At 41.7% G+C, this 23,335-nt stretch overlaps 1 protein-coding gene across 1 annotated transcript in view; it reads right to left on the minus strand.

The window, feature by feature from the left end:
* LOC106571867 (prickle-like protein 2) overlaps positions 1 to 22,636 on the minus strand; it is a 113,857-nt gene extending 91,221 nt beyond the window's left edge. Inside the window, exon 1 of the mRNA XM_014145380.3 lies at positions 22,139 to 22,636. The gene's annotated coding sequence lies outside the window, so the exon portion shown is untranslated. The remainder of the gene's footprint in view (positions 1 to 22,138) is intronic.
* Between the last annotated feature and the right edge of the window lie 699 nt (positions 22,637 to 23,335).

Consider the following 23,335-nt stretch of genomic DNA (forward strand, 5'->3'; position numbering starts at 1 on the left):
TAAAGTGGTTGTTCCACTGGATATCATAAGGTGAATGCACCAATTTGTAAGTCGCTCTGGATAAGAGCGTCTGCTAAATGACTTAAATGTAAATGTAAATGATATTTTTAATCAGACCCAGAGACCCTGCAGGGTTCTGCTAGTCTCTTTCTGAGGTCCACTTCCACTGCACACACAGAAGATAGAGAGATAGATACAGTAGGGAGAAAGAAAGTGCGAGAAACATGGTAAAATAGCAAGAGACAATTATAAATAAATGTACATATAGGCCAGTAGCGCTTCACTTTTCACTTGACGTCCCGAATGCCCTGAGTGAAAAACCCAATACAGCCCATTCCTGCAGTGGGAAAGCTGTAGGAAGGCTGCAGGGAGGCTGTGGGTCGAGACAATTGTATTAGCAGTGATCTTATTCGGCTTGATGAAGGGGTGGATGAGAGGCAGGTGGTACAGTACTGTAGCAGCTCTGTTGATTTGAAGTTTGTGTGAATGTGTGTGTTTGTGTGTGCCCCAGGTTGTGTATGTGCTCGTGCATGTGTGTGTGTGTGTGTGCATGCTTTCATTTGTAAGAGTGTGTGTATGGATGCTTGCGGTTTTTACAGAGGAGGTGTAATAGTTAGCAGCTTCGCTGCATTGCTCTCCCCCATCTCATCAAACCCATTAAGGGGTTGGGGAGAAATCATTAGCAGAAAACCACATATTTCTGGTCTGTTGGATCCAGGCTCTAAAGGAATTCCAAACAGAGAACTCATGGAAAGAGGGATTTAATATGCAGATCTGCAATCTGGAGAAGAAGAGTTTAGATTTGGGATTTGGGAGTGTATAAGCATTTTATATGGCGGTCTCGACGCAAAACTAAGACCGGGTCGCTCCACACCTTTCTCATTGCAAAACTAATACCAGTCTCTATGGCAGTCTCGTCGCAAAACTAAGACTGTCGCCGAAACAAAGACGGTTCTGCTCAGTTGTTCTGCCGAGTTATTCGAGGAAGGAAAGAGAGCAAGGCTCCACACCACTCTCTCACTTGAGTATTTTAGCTAGTTAATTGCTCTTTTGTAGCTTTCGCAACTATTTGTGTGTTTTCTATCCCTGTTTGCTCATCTCTTTGTACGCTTTACGAACGCTTCCCACCCCTTGTTTGCAACCCTTTTAATTTAGTGTACCCTGCGTGCACAACCTATGTGGAATTCCTAGTCTCTGGTAGTATTTGGAACTGCCGATCTGTGGTCAAGAATGCCAAGTTCATTTTAGCCTATGCTGCCCTTCAGTCCCTTTACTTTTTGGCCCTGACGGAGAGATGGATCACTCCAGAGACCACTGCTACTCCAGCTGCTCTCTGATCACATTTTCTCTCATAGTCCGAGAGTATTTGGTCATCGTGGTGGTGGCACAGGGCTACTCATTTCTCCTCTTTTCTCCCTCACTCACCTGTCCATCTCCTCATTTTGGTTCTCACTGTTACTTGTCTACTTAAGCTTAACATTGTTGTCGTCTATCGCCCACCAGGGGCCCTTAGAGAGTTCCTCAATGAGCTTGACTTCAACCTCCCGACGTCTGCATTCGATTCATTTATTTCCAACTCTTTATTTCCCCTCCTTGCCTCATTTCACCTAACCCTTTTCCAGTCCCCTCCCACTCACAAGGCAGGCAAGATGCCTAACCGTATCAATGTAAGAGGCTGTTCATCTACTAATCTCATGGCAACCCCCCTCCAGGTCTCTGATCACTACTTAGTTTTCCAACCCTAGCCACTCAGCCCCTACCCAGATTGTCATGCGCGTCGCAATATTCGCTCTCTTTCTCCCACTACTCTCTCCTCTTCTATCCTATAATCCCTTCATTCTATTAGTCCTTCTCCCGCATGTCTTCTCATTCTGCCTCTTCGAATCCTACTCTCCTCCCTTTCCGCATCCGATAACTCGCACAGTCCCATTTCTTCTCAGACTTCTGGGCCCTCCTCTCCTACTCCGTGGCTGAGTGATGTATCATCCTTTTACTCCCTCCTTTCTAGCTTTTCTTCCTCTGTATATGCTGCTAAAGCCACTTTCTATCACTCTAAATTTCAAGTTTCTGCTTCTAACCCTAGGAAACTCTTTTCCACCTTGTCCTCCCTCCCTTCTTAATCAAATTAAATCAAATTGTTTTGTATTTGTCATATGCACCGAATACGACAGGTGTAGACCTTACAGTGAAATGCTTAACCAACAACGCAGATTTAAGAAAAATATAAAAAATATATATATAAAAAGTAACAAATAATTAAAGAGCAGCAGTAAAATAACAATAGCGAGGCTGTGCGGGGACACCGGTTAGTTGAGGTAATTGAGATAATATGTACAGTGAGGGAAAAAAGTATTTGATCCCCTGCTGATTTTGTACGTTTGCCCACTGACAAAGAAATTATCAGTCTATCATTTTAATGGTAGGTTTATTTGAACAGCGAGAGACAGAATAACAACAACAAAAATCCAGAAAAACGCATGTCAAAAATGTTATAAATTGATTTGCATTTTAATGAGGGAAATAAGTATTTGACCCCCACTCAATCAGAAAGATTTCTGGCTCCCAAGTGTCTTTTATACAGGTAACGAGCTGAGATTAGGAGCACACTCTTAAAGGGAGTGCTCCTAATCTCAGTTTGTTACCTGTATAAAAGACACCTGTCCACAGAAGCAATCAATCAGATTCCAAACTCTCCACCATAGCCAAGACCAAAGAGCTCTCCAAGGATGTCAGGGACAAGATTGTAGAACTACACAAGGCTGGAATGGGCTACAAGAGCATCGCCAAGCAGCTTGGTGAGAAGGTGACAACAGTTGGTGCGATTATTCGCAAATGGATGAAACACAAAAGAACTGTCAATCTCCCTCGGCCTGGGGCTCCATGCAAGATCTCACCTCGTGGAGTTGCAATGATCATGAGAGCGGTGAGGAATCAGCCCAGAACTAATGCCCTCCCAGGACTGCTACTTCCACATTTTTCTGAAATGGTCTGCCGATCCATGTGAGAGACACAGACTTGGTCTCAACCTTTAACCTGTCTGGGCAAGGGGGCAGTATTTTCACGGCCAGATGAAAAATGTACCCAATTTAAACAGGTTACTACTCTGGCCCAGAAACTAGAATATTCTGGTGCTTGTAGTCCTTTCAAGTCATTGCCAATCGAACACACAGTGAGTTAGGGTTCATTTTGCACTTCCTAAGGCTTCCACTAGATGTCAACAGTCTTTAGAAAGTTGTTTGAGGCGTCTATGATGAACAGAGACTGAAGAAGAAGGCTGGAAAGTTGTAGACCCAGGGAAGGACATCAGTTCATTGGCCCGCGTTCACCTGAGTGGTAGCTGTGTTCCAAAACGTTTTTCAAGACACTGGAACCGTCCGGTTGGAATGTTACTGAAGTTTCACATTCTAAAGGCTCTAAAGATTGTAAAGTATCAACGTTTGACATGTTTGAACGAATGTAAATATAACTTTTTTTAAAACTTTTCTTCGTGACATTTTCAGCGCACTTCCTACATTTGGCGTAGCTGAACTGAACACGCGAATAACAAGGAGCTATTTGGACATAAATTATGGAGTTTATCGAACAAAACAACATTTATTGTGGACCTGGGATTCCTGGAAGTGCCTTCTGATGAAGATCATCAAAGGTAAGTGAATATTTCTAATGCTATTTAATATTTTAGATGACTCTAAAATGGCGGGTATCTGTATTGCCTAGTGTATTTTTCTGAGCGCAGTACTCAGATTATTGCAAAGTGTGCTTTCCCAGTAAAGTTATTTTGAAATCTTTCACAGCGTTAGCATAAAGGAGATGTTCATCTATAATTCTTTGAATGACAGTTTAATATTTTATCAACGTTTATGACATTTTATGACACTTATCAACGTTTTTGAAATCGGACAACGTGGTTCGATTCAGGAGAAGTGTATCTATATAATGGTGTAAAATAGTCCCATGTTTGAGAACTTTGAATAATGACATTTTGTGGTTTTGAATTTGGCGCTCTGATTTTTCACCGTCTGTTGAATAGTGTGGGACGATTGCGTCCCACCTACCCTAGATTATCGCCACCTACTGTACAGGAGCACTCCCGCCTATCCTAGCTTCAACATTTACCAATAGAAGTGTGGTAAGGCATTTGCTTCATACCATCATCACTAACACATTCAAAGAATCACAGTCTTAAGTCTGGTCTGTGATTAGCTGAATCAAGAGTGTTATTGCAAGCTGGGAAAAAAACCTACACATCAAGTTGCTTTCCAAGATAGTAGGATACCCCTGGCCTACTCACTGTTAACACTGTATGTGTTTTACATCTGACAGCCCGATGACCAGAAACTGAGAATGAAGTAAACAATTTCAGCTTTTAAAGAGCATAATGTGAATCCACAGGGCTTATAGGATACTGCTCTACATGTGAACTTTTTATTCATGCTTTTTAGAACTGTTTATAAATGTAATTAATAAAAATCCTGGTCTGTAACTCAGTACGATACAGTAGAACCTAGACCTTCAGTTACATTTTCTCACAGGGGGTGGAACATAAACTATTTTGATGTTTACAGCAATGAGCACACTTATTTTAAAGATTAATTATAATACAATTATTCAATAAGGGATCAAATACTTACTTTTGAAATGCCAGGATGTGTCAACAAATATGAAATGGTGAGTGACGGGCTCTATCAAGGTGGGCCGAAGCTTTTCACAGCATGTATCCCAGATGTGTCTGAATGTGTTCATTGAGTCTGATACACAGTTTCTCAGTGTGTTCAACTGTGTGTTGAAGTGTTAATATGGTCAGTATCAGACGTGGACACATTTGGATACTCAAGGACATATGCTGTGTTGGAATGTGTGTTAAGACCTGTCAGATGTTGATACAGGGGTATTTGCACAGGGAAGAGGACTGGCTATCCCTCTGAGCCTCGTTCCTCTCTAGGTTTCTTCCTAGGTTTCTGCCTTTCTAGGGAGTTTTTTCCTAGTCACTGTACTTCTACATCTGCATTGCTTGTACTTTGTGGTTTTAGGCTGGGTATCTGTATAAGCACTTTGTGACAACAGCTGATGTAAAAGGGGCTTTATAAAATACATGTCATTGATTGATCAGTGTTAAATAGGGTTAAGGCATTTCAGAGACCCAGTAATAATACCATTAATAGTCTCAGCTCTGTCCCTCAGTGGAGAGACTCCCAGGGCATGGCATCTGTACAGCCTGTATAATATGTTTCTCATACAGGCTGCTCTCCTCACACTCAACTGCATAGAGCGGACAGGAGAGCCCGTGCCAACATCACCAACATCACAGCCATCACCAGCAGAATCACAACCTCCATCTCCTCTCAGTACCCCTGGTACACGCACATCATCATCATCATCATCATTATTAATCACCTATATCACCATCCTCTCTCTGGCACACGCAGGCATGGTGTCCACCACAGTCTGTTTTAGCCCCTTTTCTCTCCCTTTCCAAACTGTTTGGCAGTAGGCCATTTTTTTTATTTGAGGAAACAGCCTAGGTCTGACTAGGCACAAACTCTGTATTGTTCTCTAAGTAATCTTCCTCCTATAACAGTCAGCACATTAACTTTATATTGTGACAGATTGGAAAGTTCTGCTGAGACATACTGTGTGCAGTAGCATAAAGCGACAGGGACTTAATCATTTAAGAAGCCATAACCAAATCCTGGTGAACACTGTAAAGCTTGATGTTGCCCTTCAGTCATCTTTCATCTCACCTCAGTCTCTCCATCCATCAATGTTACACAGAGGCCATTTTGAAACAATGACTCATGAGGTGATTGCCCAATTAGAGTGGAGAGAGGACCAGATGGCAGGAAGAGTAGGCCCAGATGGGACTCCTTGGTCAGAGCTCTGAGGTTAGCACCCAGACACCCTGATACTAAGCTCGGTGACACCTCAGAAGGACCAACACGACTCAGAACCTCTCTGTGAAGATTCCGACAAGTAGAATCTGTTAGATAGATAGACAAGGAGGTGCAGTCATGGCGAAACGATGGTACAATCGCTCGAGGGTTGGATTAAATACTAATGAGTGGGTTAATGATAGGCTCATTGGAGCCAATTAAAGCGCTGTAATATCGAGTGTATGTGGGGAGGGAATTAGTAAAAGTCTAAAAGTATTTGGTTTTATATATACTTAAGTATCAAAAGTAAAAGTAGATACTTTTACATTTTTTATATCAAGCAAACCAGATGGCACAATTTTCTTGTTTTTTATTTATTTACCGATAGCCAGGTGCACACTCCAACACATCATTTACAAACGAAGCATTTGTGTTTAGCTAGGAATATGAATGAGCCTATTTGAAATTCAAACATCAACAAGTACTGATAGGAGTCACCCAGCTTGGCCCAGGGCAAGCCTCCATTGGGGCTACTGTGTTGCTATAGTGTTGATGGTTGAGGGGTTCATTGGATCTCGTTTGCCTTGCCAAAAACATCTAAGGACATGATTTGTGTGTTGTGGTTGGACCAAGTAGCTCTGGTCCCTCTCCAAGCGGCTCTGTAATTCTTGAGAAAGCCACACTGGTTTGCTGTTTTGCAGGCCATCCTCCTCATCACTCACAATATGAGTGAAATAGTTTTCCTTCCCAAAAATTGTAATTAAGTATGTTAAAAAGCAGCTTTTCTGTATTGGAATGGTGTGGGTGTACAACAACATCAGAATGATGTAGGTGTATACCGGTCATTTAAAACATTCACGCTGATTGGCCAGCTCAGGAAATTACCTTTTTGAAATGGTCTGTTTGAGACACAATTTTGATGTTTTTGAAGTGTTTTTTTTTCTCTTCAATTTATGCTTTTGCAAATCTGAGTCAGCAATATTATTTGGGTATGCGTTAACAGAATATGAACTTTTAAAAGTGATATTTTCACTGAACAGTTACTTTAAATGCATCAGTCTCAAATCATGCATATTCATACAATTCAAGTCTGAACTTAACCTAAAAGCCTCCCAACCCCATATTGAGAGCGGAAGGGGAATTCCAACCTTTGACATTTATCAGTTTGATTGTAGTTCCCCCAAACAGATTTCGATATCTTCCAAAATTACTGAGCTTATTGGTATTATTGGACTATTGTGAAAATCTGTGTGTTTAAAGCAAAAAAGGGTTTTTGAATTTTTTGCAAATGTATTTAAAATATAAACAGAAATACCTTATTTACGTAAGTATTCAGACCATTTCTTGCAGCGGTTGAAGGTTTATGTGACGTGCACAGCCTGGACATTTCCAGAAACGTATTCATGCATAATTGGGAATTTACTCTCCCAGATATTCCTGTATCACTCAAGTGTTCAGGGATGTGTGGGTGTGTGCAGGAATCCACACACTCGCATGGGAAATTCCCACCCACACCGTGCACCTCAAATTTCACCGGAATATAGCCGATCTGATTTCACCCAGAAACTCTGACTTTCTCTGTTCTTTTTTTACCCCAGTCCAAAAGGTAAAGTTTGAAATTTGTGAGAGAAATTACAAGATTATGTTATAGTACTTGTATTGCATCAAATGGTTGTTTTATGCAACAGAATAGAGGGCTTTTATAGCTCTATTGTGTCTGTGTGAACTGAAAGTGGTCCTCTGGGAGATTTAACACTGACAGGAGATTTACGATGTCTGTTGGGTGATAAAACCTAAAGAGACTGCATTCCATAGCATGAGTTAATGTTTCTGTTCTATGAGGTACCAGGGAGAGATGATTCCAGGGCCAGACCTTGGTCTCTACACAATTAGAACTGTTTTTACAGCAGATACTGTCTGCTGTGAATTGTATCTTTCATACAAATCTTAACCCTGTGACTCATTCCATACATCTGTTGTTTGTCATGTAGACTGAAAGGGGTGTATCTTTGCTGTAAAAAACCTTTGTATCTCGGGGCTTTCAATGAATCATCTGAGGGTGATTTGTCAACCAGCCATCATTAACCTCTCTGGGCTAGGCGGGACGAATTCGTCCCACCTAAGCAACAGCCAGTTGAATCCCGTGGCGCGATTTTCAAATACCTTAGAAATGCTATTACTTCAATTTCTCAAACATACGACTATGTTACAGCATTTTAAAGACAAGACTCTTGTTAATCTAACCACACTGTCCGATTTCAAAAAGGCTTTACAACAAAAGCAAAACATTAGATTATGTCAGCAGAGTACCCAGCCAGAAATAATCAGACACCCATTTTTCAAGCTAGCATATAATGTCACAAAAACCCAGAAGACAGCTAAATGCAGCACTAACCTTTGATGATCTTCATCAGATGACACACCTAGGACATGTTATACAATACATGCATGTTTTGTTCAATGAAGTTCATATTTATATCAAAAAACAGCTTTTTACATTAGCATGTGACGTTCAGAACTAGCATACCCCCCGCAAACTTACGGGGAATTTACTAACAATTTACTAAATTACTCACGATAAACGTGGCCGATCAGAGTACTATGGGCTTAGGCGCGTGCCCGAGTCGACCCCATGCTTTATTTTCTTTCGTCGGTTTACCTAAACGCAGATTCCCGGTCGGAATATTATCGCTTTTTTTATGAGAAAAATTGCATAAAAATTGATTTTAAACAGCGGTTGACATGCTTCGAAGTACGGTAATGGAATATTTAGACATTTTTTTGTCACGAATTGCGCCATGCTCGTCACCCTTATTTACCCTTTCGGAGAGTGTCTTGAACGCACGAACAAAACACCGCTATTTGGATATAACAATGGATTATTTGGGACCAAACCAACATTTGTTATTGAAGTAGAAGTCCTGGGAGTGCATTCTGACGAAGACAGCAAAGGTAATAACATTTTTCTTATAGTAAATCTGACTTTGGTGAGTGCTAAACTTGCTGGGTGTCTAAATAGCTAGCCCTGTGATGCCGGGCTATCTACTGAGAATATTGCAAAATGTGCTTTCACCGAAAAGCTATTTTAAAATCGGACATATCGAGTGCATAGAGGAGTTCTGTATCTATAATTCTTAAAATAATTGTTATGCTTTTTGTGAACGTTTATCGTGAGTAATTTAGTAAATTCACCGGCAGTGTTCGGTGGGAATGCTAGTCACATGCTAGTCACATGCTAATGTAAAAAGCTGGTTTTTGATATAAATATGAACTTGATTGAACAAAACATGCATGTATTGTATAACATAATGTCCTAGGGTTGTCATCTGATGAAGATCAAAGGTTAGTGCTACATTTAGCTGTGGTTTGGGTTTATGTGACATTATATGCTAGCTTGAAAAATGGGTGTCTGATTATTTATGGCTGGGTACTCTGCTGACATAATCTAATGTTTTGCTTTCGTTGTAAAGCCTTTTTGAAATCGGACAGTGTGGTTAGATTAACGAGAGTCTTGTCTTTAAAATGGTTTAAAATAGTCATATGTTTGAAAAATTGAAATTTTGGCATTTTTGAGGAATTTGAATAACGCGCCACGGGATTACACTGGCTGTTGAGTAGGTGGGACGCAAGCGTCCCACCTAGCCCATAGAGGTTAACGTAGAGCACTGAATCGATTCACTTTATATGTGTGTTGTTTTGACCTGCTCCCTTATTAATAAGAGAATAAAGATTTAGTTTAAGCATAACTCTGACTTGTGTGATAAGTTTGTCTCTCGCCATTTGATAGTAAAGAAATTAACCACCACAATTTTCAGCAGTATTTCATTCCACAGACCACACAGTTTAAACTCAGTGACAACTCAGCAATATTAACATTCTTCAGACCAGACATTTAGAAAAATGTCCTAATTTATCATCAGAATAATTCATTTAAAACTAAAGGCCCAAACATATTGAGCAAATCAATCTAGATGCCAGCTCGGGATTGTTGTGAGAGAAAAGTCAATAACTGAAGCCCATTCCATAATCATTCATTTGATCAACTAAGTGAGGAATGCATCCCTTTACATGAGTGGTGAGTATCGCAGCTAATGTCCTCCCCCTCTTCGTTTAACTTAAATAAATGTATTACCCAGTCAGGATGGATCAGTCTTTCACACTGCTTTACTCTGTTTGAGGAGCGCCTCTGCCAGGGCTGGGATGTTTTGGCAGAGAGAGGGTGGGGGAAAGGTAGGGGAGAAAGGAAGGGGAGTGGGAAGTGAGGAAGGAGAGAAACCTTCATTACACCCTCATTTATCACCAGCGGGGTACCTAGGCAACACCCTCACTCACTCTCTCTTTTCCAAACACACGCTGTTTTTTTCTCTTCATAAACCACCTCTTTCTTCTTCCTTGTTCTCATCCCGTCAAATCTTACATTTTGCTTTCTACGGTTTGGGTTGGTCAAACTGGCTTACCCCTACAGTTATCACCCGCTCCACCACCACACCTCACTGGTCTAGCCACCTGGGCAGACAGACGGAGAAAGGGTTATATTTAAGGTCCTACCTGACCAAGATTGCTGGGATTGTTCAGGGAGGTGCTACTGTGACATCGCCAGGAATGTAGCATCTGGGTGATGCCACGGCTGCTGAAAATCTCACGAAAAGCCACCACATCTTAGCAGTGGTTAGGAGCATTCTCTGAACGGTTCCTGAACTTCCCTTGCTACCTCTGGACACAGAATGCAGTCTTTGGTGTGATACTTCCGAACAGATAAAACAAAAAGCTAGATCGCTAGCGAGCCATCATCCCTATCCTGCAACTCTGAGTTAAGATCACATGATTTAGTGACCAAACCCAAGAACAACCAGTTATTTTTATTTTGAAATGCAATAAAAAACACAATTATAAAAATATGTACAATATTTACAGAGCTCTCCTAGGAACATACAGATATGTCAGCTGAGTACACGGCTGGGATGTGTACCAGAAGTCACATGGCACACTAAATAAGCTGAAGGGCACACACACATGCTTGCAGGCACACTTTTCCTATAACTGAACGAATAAGCTAAAAGAGTTGTACTCAAAAGAAAGAGCAGCTGTGTTCCACCTGAGGATCACAACCGCCAGTGTCTTCAAACCATGACTGGGTGACTGATCAGGACATACTGTAGCGCCGCACTCCAGGGCTCCGACTCCGGGTAACAGCATAGTTTTGCATTGTTACATATGGATGTCTGCTTTGAATGGTGTTCTAATGACATGAATAGAGAGAGAATTCAGAAAGCGAGAAACATGAGTGAAATAGGAATGCAAATTAAAATAAATATGCACAGGAGCAATATCCTGTTTTTCTATCCTTATTCATCTTCTCTTCTTTCTTCAGATATTCTTCCTATCAAAACACCACTAAGGGATTGTGAAGAAGTGACACTCAACCTATTCTCTCAAATGACTCTGCTCAGTGCTATGACTGTAACTTGTGATTTGTCTGCAGTATTACTGTATGAGTCTGGAGTCTGGTGCTGGTTGTGCATCACACAGCTGACTGTAATGACTGCACACTGCGGGGTGGATACCACTGCAACCCACATCTTATCCATTCTTCCATTCCTTTTGTTATCGCAATAACAGAAATACAATTGATTCTATTCAATTCATTGTTAATTATATCGTCAGTGCAAAGAATAGCTCCAAATATACTGTACATTGGGTAGGCATTATACCGTAGCTGTCACAAACCTCTTCGTCAGAAGATATGTTGAAATCGCTGTCAGAAAAAGTGGACCAATATGCAGCGGATTGCGTGCTCATCATCTTTTATTTTAACCTCTTGACGGTCGCCTAGGATAGGGGGCGCCACAGCGCATTTTGAAAGAAATTCGTGCCCATTTTAAACGGCCTACTACTCAAAGTCAGAAGCTAGGATATGCATATAATTAATACTTGTGGATAGAAAACACCCTAAAGTTTCTAAAACTGTTTGAATGGTGTCTGTGAGTATAACAGAACTCATATGGCAGTCAAAACCCCGAGACAGATCGAAACAGGAAGTGGAATTCTGAATTGAGAACTCAACTTCATCACGTTGCCTATTAATCACACCGTGAGCTATGGTTCATTGAGCACTTCCTATTGCTTCCACTAGATGTCCCCAGTCTTTACAAAGTGATTTGAGTCTCCTACTGTGAAAACTGACAGAATGACACGCTGTGGAACGTGGTCACACGGAGAGGGCCATCACCATTATGACGCCGGTGCCCCTGGTTACCCTCCCCTTTCGAAACGTTTTGAAACACAATGCAATCGTCCCCCTCGAATCTTATTGGAGCTCTCGTTGAAAAAGGCCCTACAGATTTATGTTATACAACGTTTGACATGTTTGAACGAACCTAAATAAGAAAAAAATGCATTTTGTTGAAAGAGTAGCCCCGCGCACATTGGAACTTTTGGTGAAGCCTTCAGAACGCGCTAACAAGAACAAGCTATTGGGACGTAAAGGATTAACTTTTTCGAACGAAAATACATTTGTTGTGGACCTGGGATTCCTGGAAGAGCCTAAGGATGAAGATATTCAAATGTAAGGGATTATTGACAATAGTATACAAGACTAGATGTGATATGCGATTGTTCCAAGATGGCTAGCCTATTGCTATTGCTAGCCTATTGTTCTGAGTATCACATCCCCTTTTATCGCAGTGTGATTACCCAGTAAAGTTATTTTTAAATCTTTCATTACAGGTGCTTTCAAGAGATATTCATCTATAAATCTTAGAATGACAATATTACATTTTAAAAATGTTTTCGAATAGTAATTTAGTAAATTGTAGCACTGTTTCACCGGATGCATTTGAGGGAAAATAGTTAGTCAACGTTACGCACCGATGTAAAATGCTGTTTTTATATATAAATATGAACTTTATAGAACAAAAGAATGCATGTATTGTGTAACATGATGTCCTAGGAGTGTCATCTGATGAAGTTTGTAAAAGGTTAGTGCTGCATTTAGCTGTTTTTTGGTTATTTGTGATGCATGTGGTTGGTCGGAAAATGGCTATGTGGCTACTTTTACGATATACTCCTCTAACATAATCTAATGTTTTGCTTTTGCTGTAAAGCCTTTTTGAAATCGGACAACGTGATTCGATTCAGGAAAGGTGTATCTATAAAACGATATAATTTGAGAAAAAAAAATGGAAAAAAAAATCGTATCAAATTTTGTTATGCTAATGGCGATATGATTTTTCGCTGGATGTCCGTCCCGTATGCCGCACACGGGTTAAATGAGAACACGAGGAAAAAACAATTAACCTCTCTGGGCTAGGCGGGACGAAATCGTCCCACCTACGCAACAGCCAGTGTTATCCCGTGGCGCGATTTTGAAATACCTTAGAAATGCTATTACTTCAATTTCTCAAACATATGACTATTTTACACCATTTTAAAGACAAGACTCTCGTTAATCTAACCACACTGTCCGATTTCAAAAAGGCTTTACAACGAAAGCAAAACATTAGATTATGTCAGCAGAGTACCCAGCCAGAATGTCACATAAACCCAAACCACAGCTAAATGTAGCACTAACCTTTGATGATCTTCATCAGATGACACACCTAGGACATTATGTTATACAATACATGCATGTTTTGTTCAATCAAGTTCATATTTATATCAAAAAACAGCTTTTTACATTAGCATGTGACGTTCAGAACTAGCATACCCCCCGCAAACCTCCGGTGAATTTACTAAATTACTCACGATAAACGTTCACAAAAAACATAACAATTATTTTAAGAATTATAGATACAGAACTCCTTTGTGCAATCGAGGTGTCCGATTTTAAAATAGCTTTTCGGTGAAAGCACATTTTGCAATATTCTGAGTACATAGCCCAGCCATCACGGCTAGCTATTTAGAAACCCACCAAGTTTAGCCCTGACCAAACTCCGATTTACTATTACAAAAGTTTGATTACCTTTGGTGTTCTTCGTCAGAATGCACTCCCAGGACTGCTACTTCAATAACAAATGTTGGTTTGGTCCAAAATAATCCATCGTTATATCCAAATAGTGGTGTTTTGTTCGTGCGTTCAAGACACTATCCGAAGTGTAAATAAGGGTCACGAGCATCGCGCAATTCGCGACACAAAAATTCTAAATATTCCATTACCGTACTTCGAAGCATGTCAACCGCTGTTTAAAATCCATTTTTATGCAATTTTTCTCGTAAAAAAGTGATAATATTCCGACCGGGAATCTGCGTTTAGGTAAACAGACAAAAGAAAACAAAGCATTCTGTCGACGCGGGCACGAGCCTGAGTCTCACAGTACTGTAACCAGCCACTACGCAAACGCGCTACTTTTTTTCAACCAGAGCCTGCAAAGCCACGATTCAGCTTTTTGCCGCCTTCTGAGAGCCCATGGGAGCCGTAGGAAGTGTCACGTAACAGCAGAGATCCTCTGTAATGGATAGAGATAATCAAGAATGGCAAGAAATTGTCAGACAGGCCACTTCCTGCATGGAATCTTCTCAGGTTTTGGCCTGCCATATGAGTTCTATTATACTCACAGACACCATTCAAACAGTTTTAGAAACTTTAGGGTGTTTTCTATCCAAAGCCAATAATTATATGCATATTCTAGTTACTGGGCAGGAGTAGTAACCAGATTAAATCGGGTACGTTTTTTATCCAGCCGTGTCAATACTGCCCCCTAGCCCTAACAGGTTAACAAAACTCATGACAGGAACAGTGTAGCAGGCTAAACAAAAGCAGTGCTAACATACAACTACCCACCTGTGACAAACAAAAACACACACCTACTTATAGGACTCCCAATCAGAGGCAACTAGAAACACCTGCCTCCAATTGAAAGTCCAGCAACCAAATCTGCACATAGAAAACATAACCTAGAACCTACTCATACTAAAACATACACCACAAAACCCCGGAACACATAAATAACACACCCCTCTAAGCTAATCACAAAAAAAACCCACCATACAAAAACAAACATACCTCTGCCACGCCCTGACCAAATAATACAAATAATCCTCTATACTGGTCAGGACGTGACAGTAGCAACTAGAAATGTCCTTGCATGAGTGTTGCCTATATATCGATATACAGTACCAGTCAAAAGTTTGGACACACCGACTCATTCAAGGGTTTTTCTTTATTTTCTACATTGTAGAATAATAGTGAAGATATCATGACTATGAAATAATACATATGGAATCATGTAGTAACCAAAAAAGTGTTAAACAAATCAAAACATATTTTAGATTTTAGATTCTTCAAAGCAGCCACCCTTTGCCTTGATGACGGCTTTGCACACTCCTGGCAATCTCTCAACCAGCTTCATGAGGTAGTCACCTGGAATGCAATTCAATTAACAGGTGTGCCTTGTTAAAAGTTAATTTGTGGAATGTCTTTCCTTCTTAATGTGTTTGAGCCAATCCGTTATGTAGTGACAAGGTAGGGGTGGTATACAGAATATAGCCCTATTTGGTAAAATACCAAGTCCATATTATGGCAAGAACAGCTCCAATAAGCAAAGAGAAAAAACATTAAGAGGTCAGTCAAATTTCAAGAACTTTGAAAGTTTCTTCAAGTGCATTCGCAAAAACCATCAAGCGCTATGATGGACCGCCACAGGAAAGGAAGACCTAGAGTTTCATCTGCTGCAGAGGATAAGTGCATTAGAGTTACCAGCCTCAGAAATTTCAGCCCAAATAAATGCTTCACAGAGTTCAAGTAACAGACACATCTCAACATCAACTGTTCAGAGGAGACTGCGTGAATCAGACCTTCATGGTTGAATTGCTGCAAAGAAACCACTACTAAAGGACACCAATAATAAGAAGAGACTTGCTTGGACCAAGAAACATGAGCAATGGACATTAGACCAGTGGAAATCTGTCCTTTGGTCTGATGAGTCCAAATTTGAGATTTTTGGTTCCAACCTCCATGTCTTTGTGAGAAGCAGGTGTAGGTGAACTGATGATCTCCGCATGTGTGGTTCACACCTTGAAACATTCAGGAGGAGGTGTGATGGTGTGGGAGTGCTTTGCTGGTGACACTGTCAGTTATTTATTTAGAATTCAAGGCACACTCAACCAGCATGGCTACCACAGCATTCTGCAACATCACGCCATCCCATCCGGTTTGCGCTTAGTGGGACTATCATTTGTTTTTCAACAGGACAATTACGCAACACACCTCCAGGCTGTGTAAGGGCTATTTGCGCCAAGAAAGAGAGGGATGGAGCGTTACCTCAGAGGACCTGGCCTCCACAATCACCCTACCTCAACCCAATTGAGATGGTTTGGGATGAGTTGGACCGCAGAGTGAAGGAAAAGCAGCCAACAAGTGCCCAGCATACGTGGGAACTCCTTCAAGACTGTTGGAAAAGCATTCCAGCTGAAGCTTGTTGAAAAAATGCCGAGAGTGTGTACAGTTGTCATCAGCACAGTTGGTTTGTTTAACACTTTTTTGGTTACTACATGATTCCATATAGTATTGATATCTTCACTATTATTCTACAATGTAGAAAATACTACAAATAAGAAAAACCCTTGAATGCGTAGGTGTGTCCAAACTTTAGACTGTGTCACGTTTACTTCTACTCCCCCTCTCTGGCGCTCGACGTCGACAGTTGTCTCATTATGCACACCTGCCACCATCGTTACGCGCACCTGCATCCCAAGACACTCACCTGGATTCCATCACCTTCCTGATTACTTCCCCTATATCTGTCTCTCCCATTGGTTCTTTCCTCAGGCGTTATTGACTCTGTTTCATGTGTATCATGACATTCACCTGGACTCCATCACCTTCCTGATTACCTCCCCTATATTTGTCTCTCCCCTTGGTTCTTTCCTCAGGTGTTATTGACTCTGTTTTCATGTGTATCATGACACTCACCTGGACTCCATCACCTCCTTGATTACCTCCCCTATATCTGTCTCTCCCCTTGGTTCTTTTCCCAGGCGTTATTGACTCTGTTTCAGTTTCATGTTGTACTATGTTCTATTTATTATTACATTTGCACTCCCTGGACTTCTTCCCGACTCCCAGCGTAAACGTTACAGAATAACGCCTCACCAAGGGGAAGCAACAGGGAATATGTACATTTAATATTTTTTTTTTACTGGTGACGTCGGGTGCAAGTGCCACTGCCTAAGCAAACGGGGGTGCCTCAGCTGGTTCGTCAGGCTTCCATGCCTCAGCCGGCTCGTCAGGCTCCCGCGCCTCAGCCGGCTCCACAGGCTCCCGCGCTTCAGCCGGTTCTAGCTCAGCTGGCTCTACAGGTTCCCACGCCTCAGCAAAAGCGACTGGCCCGCTCCTGGTCCTCGGGATGTTAAAAAAATGTGAGCTTAAATGTGATAACTTCAAATTTTACCTGTGTATTTTTGGTAAGGGGTTGACGAATCATCCTGAATTGAATTCCGCTGCTCTATCGATTACTCCATATATTGCTCCATATATTGCTCCATATATTGTCCCAAACTATCTTCCTAGAAGTTGTTGCTGCTAATGTCAAATTGAGGGGCGTTGTACAAAACAAATTAATCAGCGATTGGATCGTCTTTAACCAATCAGAGTATCAAGGCCAATTACAAGATTCATGATTTATGTAGGCTGGCTCTGGCACAACCTATCGGTTGCTAGGACCAATCAGAATGGTTAGAATAAGTTTGTGTTCTATTAGACGTTGGGGAGGAAAACAAACCCAGACTCTTCGTGGAGAAGAAATGCTAGTGAGCGTGGCATTTGGCCTGAGAAATGTGGATGGACAGTCAGGCTACATGTTCTTACCCATGTTATGTAAAGTGGGCCACTGAATGAATAGAAAGATTCCAGTCTCCACAGAGTATAGTTCTAATAATATTGCTGGCCAGATATAAAAGGAAATCACACATTGGGGGATCAATGACGTAATACCTCACAGCAGGCAGGGATCCAATATATATTTTCCAAGGAGGAAAACAACCTAGATGGGTGTGGATCTCCCACAGTATCTCCTGCCTAAGTGTACATTTCCATCCTAATGTAATCAGAGACTCTCAAAAGGCAGTCTCATGGGGTCCTGTGTGAGATTGACCGTGTTGTGGTTCAGTGACAGTGACAGCACTCAGTGAGCAGATGTTTCCATGGGACCACAAACTCATTCCAGAGATCTTTTCATGACGTTCGTTTAAGAAGGGTTTATATTAACCTAAAGCCATAGGGATGAGTCACTGTCAGCACTAGCAACAGTGTGACCATGTGATTCATCATTATAGAAAGATGAATACCCACACTCACATAGATATTACTTTGGGAGTTCTGTATGCAGACAGTGTGCTGGCATCCTTCTTTTTTCATGTATCGTGCACCTGCAAAGGTTTGACGGATGTTCATGTTTTGAATTGCGATGAATCAATAACACAACACACTTCTTGCTCAAACCATCTGGAGAACCTACGTACTGTATATATCGCAAAAACAGTGTGTGTATGTGACTTAACTCTGACAGTGTTATTTAGCATGCGTGTGGTCCAGACCTGGGTTTACAGCGCCTTCAGAAAGTATTCACACCCCTTGACTTTTTCCACATTTTCTGTGTTACAGCCTGAATTTCAAATTGATTACATTAAAAAAATGTGTCACTGGCCTACACACAATACCCCATAATGACAAAGTGGAATAATGTTTTTAGAAATGTTTACAAATAAATTAAAACTGAAAAGTTGAAATGTCTTGAGTCAAAAAGTATTCCTCCTTTGTTATGGCAAGCCTAAATAAGTTCAGGAGTAAAAATGTGCTTAACAAGTCACATAATAAGTTGCATGGACTCACTATGTGTGCAATAATGGTGTTTGAACATAATTTTTTAATGACTGCCTCATCTCTGTAGCCCACACATACAATTATCTGTAAGGTCCCTCAGTCGAGTAGTGCCTTTCAATCACAGATTCAACCACAAAGACCAGGGAGGTTTTCTGATTCCTCGCAAAGGGTACCTATTGTAAGATGTATAAAAAAGCAGACATTGAATATCCCTTTGAGCATGGTGAAGTTATTAATTACACTTTGGATGGTATACTGTATCAACACACCCAGTCACTACAAAGATACAGGCGCTTCACCATGAGGCCAATGATTACTTTAAAACAGTTAGAGTTTAATGGCTGTGATAGGAGAAAACTGAGGATGGATCAACAACATTGTAGTTACTCCACAATACTAACCTAATTGACATAGTAAAAAGAAGGAAGCCCGTACAGAATAAAAATGTTCCAAAACATGCATCCTGTTTGCAACAACGCACTAAAGTAATACTGCTAAAAAATTGGCAAAGCAATTAACTGACTTTTTGTCATTACAAAGTTTTATGTTTGGGGCAAATCCAATACAACACATCACTGAGTACCACACTTTATATTTTCAAGCATAGTGGTGGATGCATCATGTTATGGGTGTGATTGTAATTGTTAAGGACTGGGGAGTTTTTCAGGATAAAATAATAAACAGAATGGAGCTAAGCACAGGCTAAATACTAGAGGAAAACCTGGTTCGGTCTGCTTTCCACAGACACTGGGAGATTAATTCACCTTTTAGCTGGACAATAACCTAAAACAGGCCAAATCTGCACTGGAGTGGCCAAGTTACTGTTTTGACTTAAATCTACTTGAAAATATTTGGCAGACCTGAAAATGGTTGTCTAGCAATGATCAACAACCAATTTGACAGAGCTTGAAGAATCTTGAAAAAAATTATTGGAAAATGTTGAGCAATCCAGGTGTGGAAAACACTTAGAGATGTATCCATTACACCATGTACACATTAGCATGGCGTAGCTTCGCACATAGCTTCACAACATCTGCATTATGGTCTCTGTGATAACTGGATCCACATGTCTTCATCATGGGGCTCCCGAGTGGCGCAGGGGTCTAAGGCTAGAGGGGTCACTACTGACCCTGGTTTGATTCCAAGCAGTATCATAACCGACCGGGATTGGGAGTCCCATAGGGCGGCGCACAATTGGCCCAGTGTCATCTGGGTTTGGCCAGGGTAGGCCATCATTGTAAATAAGAATTTGTTCTGATCTGACTTGCCTAGTTAATAAAGGTTCAATAAGTTTAATATATCATTCACACTGAGGATCCTATTGAACGCAGGAGAGAAAGATTGAGCAACATCCATTATTAACTGGCTTAGTAATGCTACATTACATTATTAATGAGCTCCACACACACACACAGTATCATTTGTGTCTGTGTCATGTGTGTTTAAGCATAAACAAGCCTGTAACCCTCCAGCTCCAATGTTAAATTAGCCACATCACCATACCAGTCATGACATGGTCATTGAGCAGACCCTTTCATCCATAGCACACAGTGAACACACAGATTCAGTAACCAACAGTGACCCATGCGGGAAATGAATCCACAACCTTGATGTTGCCAGCACCAGTCACTAACCAACGGAACCATCTGAGCCTCAGGCAACTCAGATTCACACAGGCAATACAGATAACTAGAGCACAGTGCTGCATGAGGCAGAGCATTCAGGAGCTCTGTTTCTGTTTCCACCCACCACCCTTCCAGAATCGTCTGTTTCTGTGGCGACAGAGCTGGCGAGAGAAGGGGGGGGGGGGGGGGGGGTTCTGTAAAAGTGGAGAGACAGCACTTCAGTCACAGTTGGAGAGAGATGGAGAGATGGAGGGACGGAGGGAGGAGGGGTAAAGGGATGTGAAAGTGTCAGTAGGGAGCTTACGCATCTCTCTGTATATCACTGACTGACTGACTGACTGACTGACTGACTGACTGACTGACTGACTGACTGACAGTAGTGGAAGAGACTGAGGCAGCAGTAGCATCCACAAGTGTTTGAAAACCAACATGGAGGATATTCTCACCACAACAACTTAGAAAACAATACGTTGTCATGGATTCCCAACGTATTATCCAGACCTCTGCCATATGACAAGAACACTGAAATAGGATTCTCAGGAAGGCATGCTTTGAAGCTGCAGTTGTCCTTGTTCTATACATGATTTTGCCATGAAACACCATTCCTCACCATTTCTGCCCAACAGTCTTTTCCTCTGTTATTTTACAGTAACTGACAAAGGAAATAGAAATGGCCTCTGTGTTTACACACTAACATGGAGGTATTTTAAACTGAATAAATGATCTATTATATATTGAAAAACAGTCAGAGCCTGTCAATAGCAATAGACACTACCTAACAGAAAAAGCTGCAGCAGGAAAACCCCCCAGAAGCATCTACAAGTGGTTAGTACTAAAACAGTAGAGATCACTGTCACTGAACCCTTTCCCCTTGCTGGCTTGGAATGCCATTTTTATGGCTTAGATAACAGTCTGGAGCTGCCAATAGGAAAAGGAGGCAGTTATCAACTCTGTCACGGGCAATAAGATTACAGTAGTGTAGCTCTCCCTGCTCTACCCCTGCCCACAGAGCTCAGTCCGAAGGGATGGATCAGTCTTCATAAAGTACAGAGAAGACAATATACCCACAGTCACACTGAGAGCCAGGGGGACAGCTGAAAAGACACTGGCATGTTCATGTTTCATGGCTCCTGAGCTAAGACAGAAAACAGTAATGCTGCTGCTGTGTTCCTCCACCCACTCTCCCTCTCGCTCTTTTTCACTACCTCTTTCTTTCTCTCTCACTAGAGCGCACAGGCACAAGCACACACACGTGCGTTCGCCCCCACACACACACACACACACACACACACACACACACACACCACACACACACACACACACCACACACACACACACACACACACACACACCCCACACACACACACAGTCTGTGCCAGTTCCTAACACACCTAAAGAATGCTGTCGGAACTCATAACACTTTACACACATTCTTTTCGTAATATCATCTGTTCAGTCTTATTATAAACCCATCAGTGTTACATCTTTCTGAGTCATCTAACACACCAAGCAAACAATGCATCACATTCTATCACCCAAGACTAATGAAAACAACCAAAACAGATCAATAGGGACTCAAATATCAATACCAGAGATTGATTATTCACGTTAATGAGCATATTAAGCTGTGAACCAAAACACGCCAACTATTTCCCTCTCTTTCTTTCATTCTCTCTCTCAATTCAATGGATATGTTTTATTGACATAACTATAAAACAATTATTCAAAAGACAGTTCATTACTGCATATTCAAATCTCTCTCTTTCTCGCTCTCTGTTTCTCTCACTCTCTCTTCAAAATGACAACAGAAAAGCAGACGGACTCACCTCTGTAGCTATCTGCCTGTGGCTGCAGGGTTCCGGCGCTGTAGCCGTAGAGAGGTGGTGGACAGGGGGAACTCTCTCTTCTGACTCACATCAGTAGAGTCATGGCAGTGGTGTGACAGAAGTACTGTACTGTTCACAACTCACTGGTCTGTCTATCTGTAGATAACTGAGAAAAACACCAGCTCAGTCTCTGGCTCTGGCTGAAACGAAGCAGCAGCAGCAGGAGCAGCAGCAGACAGAGGAGAGGCAAGACTGGAGGCTGAAAGCTCTCTCTCCCTCACTCTCTCCCTCGCTCTGTTATTCTCTCTCTTTCTCTCTACCTCTCTCTTTCATTTCCCTCCAGGCTCTGTGTCTCTCATCATGGCTGCTCAGAGGCAAAGGTAGCAAGGGAGCACCACAACAGATCGGTACCTTCAGTTTGGGTTGGCATCCTCTACATAAATGGCATGTGTGTGTGTTATGAGATTTCTTTGAGCACTACTGAGAGCTAGGCAAGCAGGCTCTCACTGAGAGAGACAGTGACAGAGAGAGAGAGAGAGAGAGAGAGAGCTACTCCCACCTCTTCTCCATTTCCTCTCACCCCTTCTCCTCCCCAGCCTGTTGAAGAGTGAGTCATCAGCTCTGAGCCAATCACAACACTGCAGACTGCCTATGATTAAAATTACAAGAGCATTTACCAGGGCTCTAACACTGCTGTCCTTAGGAGAGGGGAAGGAAGGAGGGAGGGAGAGGGGGATGAAAGAACGAGAGAGAAGGAAGGGGAATGTCTGGGAAGACGTTTACATACTTAAGATTTTATAGTATACATTCTGGATGGGGAGGTAGTGGAATATGGTCGTATGGTGAGGTAGTCAGTGAATGACAGCTGCATTCCTTTTTGAAAATGTGTGACAAGGCAAGGTTGTCTCCTCTGATGCATAATTATATCTGTCACAGAAAGTAAAGGGGAATGCAGGGTCCACTGGTGGAGTTCCTATTCTCTCAACATTAACCTGTTTTGTCCTGCTGGGTTATGCCTGATTGCGTAGGGGGAATATAGAAACCTGCAGGGCAGGATCAGGGCAATCTAGGGCTGATTCTTGTTCTCCTTCTGAATCACTGCTGCTGATTGCAAAACCTGTACAAATGACCAGTGCTGTTGGATTATGATGACATTCATTCAACCAACCTGCCGCCATCGACCCTACACTATATTTT

This window comes from Salmo salar, chromosome 15, assembly GCF_965601325.2.
Source record: "Salmo salar chromosome 15, fSalSal1, whole genome shotgun sequence".
NCBI classification, from domain to species: domain Eukaryota; kingdom Metazoa; phylum Chordata; class Actinopteri; order Salmoniformes; family Salmonidae; genus Salmo; species Salmo salar.